Source organism: Hibiscus syriacus, unplaced genomic scaffold (genome assembly GCF_006381635.1).
Source record: "Hibiscus syriacus cultivar Baekdansim isolate YM2019G1 unplaced genomic scaffold, ASM638163v2 tig00112402_pilon, whole genome shotgun sequence".
Classification (NCBI taxonomy): domain Eukaryota; kingdom Viridiplantae; phylum Streptophyta; class Magnoliopsida; order Malvales; family Malvaceae; genus Hibiscus; species Hibiscus syriacus.
The window spans coordinates 2,271,144-2,273,573 of NW_024063323.1; positions in this window are offsets into that span (position 1 = coordinate 2,271,144).

Genomic DNA, 2,430 nt, shown 5'->3' on the forward strand with positions numbered 1-2,430 from the left:
ATATATAAATCGAGTCGGTTTCAGGTCGGGTGATATATCTCCAAATGCAGGTCGGGTCGAATTTCAGATGAAAAAATATTTTTATAGTCGGGTCCAGTTGGCCCAAAACCCGACCCGACCTGTGCCCATCCCTAATACTTGATATCAATCTCATTGAATGGTCCAACGACTATAATTTTTAATGTTGGTTGTTCAATTTCAATACCAAAAGTGCAGGTTAACACTTAATATTCTAGATTAATGTTTCCGACGGCTATAATCAACTTCCAACTACTCGAAATGACTAGAAATGAGTTAAAGGAAATAAAAGGATCAAGAGTCAGATGGAGATCAACTAGAAAGAAAATTCAAAGAAAATAACAATATCACAAAGCGTGTTAAATTACTTATTTGTTATACTTATATCGTAAAAACACTCATGAGCTTCATTATTTGGGTGTTTAATAAATGTCAATTTATAGATTAAATTTCATATTTATTAGCTTTAATACTTAGTAGGATTAATTTGTGGCATTAGTTCTAGTTGTGGTGAAAAGATATTTCTAATCCAATCCCTGTGGAGACGATACTCACTCACTACTATATTACTTGCATCGATTGTGTATACTTGCACAGATTAGCTTGCCTTAGCATATACATTCACAAGCGATCATTATATTGGGCTTAGTAATTCTATGCCATAATCATTTTATTATTCTTATCACCTAAGTTGCATACCATATTATATGATCCACATATTTATACTTAGCTTAATTCATGCATATGGTATGTTACACATTATTTACTTAAGCTTTCATATCAGTTGCATTTACATGGTAGGCGTGCAACATGAATTCATTGCATTCCTAACTCATTCATATGTAATTGTTTTTTTGGTGTTCTACATAGGTGCAAATGATGATAAGGAAATCTATGACAACTTAGGAACAAAGAATAGAAGCTATGATAGCTCATGCTACCTCAAATATAATGAATGATATATCACCTAGCTTAAAGGAGCTCAATGCACAAAGATAGTAGATGAAAGGATAACTAAAGGAGTTGAATTGGAGCTAAACCTAGCTGGAGAGTAGTTGAGGACTTAGTAGCTGAGCTGAGGAGTAAAGGCAACTGAAGGATAGCTGAAATGTTAGTTGTGTAAATAGAGTATCACTAAGTAGGTAGCTTAAGCCTACTTAGCTACAACTCACATAGCTAGCTACCTGAGAACATGCATTAGTGTCAATCATATGTCATGTGCCTATCAAGCACCCTATAGCCGAACCATCTTCACTTTTGGTATGGATGTGCCTTCAAGGGAAGTTACAAGCATCATGTCCAAGCCATGTGTACTCCTTAGGCACCAAACACCCAACCATTTGGCCAAGGCTTGTATCCATTCAAATTGATGCCATCATGAACCAACATAAGGACTATTCAGCCAAGGCTTATGTTTCTTCATTCAAAGTACTCCAAGGCGAAACCAACACCTTCTTTATCGTAAATTATGAGCCTTAAGCATTCATGAAGAGATAACTAAATCATCACCAAACATTTAGACATGTTCATTCATCTTTTAAACATATACTTTCATTAAAGACACAAGGCTAATTGAATCACTATGTACCCTTTCGGCTATATCCTTCCATTTTCTATATAAACCAATGCCTTGGCTAATTATAAGGAATCTCCCATTTGCTTAAATTTATGCTTTGTGAGAATTTTCTCTCTTCCAAGGTCTTTTAGAACTTTATCTACTTATTTGGCCTTATTACTTGTGGCGTCAACCCTTCTATTTCCATATATACTTATGGTTCTTGATTGTTTTATTATCAAAGGGATCAGGTTCTTTGCTACCACCCTATCAAAACATATAAGGTCTAGGGTTAGCTTTCTATAGCCTAGGTTATTCCTGATTTTCATATACTATCCAAATCATCTTCACCATCACTATTCTTTCAAGTATCCACCACCACGCTCATTTAAAGCAAACAAGGACATTTTTCTTACTTATTTTTTTAGCCTACCTCTTTAACTCTTACATCTACCAACCTAAACTATCTCTTTAAAGCCTATATTATTGCAGGCCTTACTTGCTTCATTCATAGATCCACAATCAAGTCTATCATTCAATATTCAAGGCATGTGACATTCTTACCCATACATCAGACGATATTCAGAGCTTTGGTGGAAGAAGCAAGTGCACAAGAGAAGCCCTTATAAGAAGCAAAAGAAAAAAATACAAAAAAAAGAAAGAGAAGTGCAATTGGTCAAGAAAAAGAAAAGAAAAAAAAAAGAAAGACTCATCTATCATCTAAAAGGAGTTAAAAAAGAAACAAAAAGAAAGGTCAAAGGAAAACACAAAAAAAGTATAAGGGTGAAGCACTACAACATCATATTCACCACCAAGTCTGGAAACCACCTTCAACACCTTGATTGTCATAAAAGGAA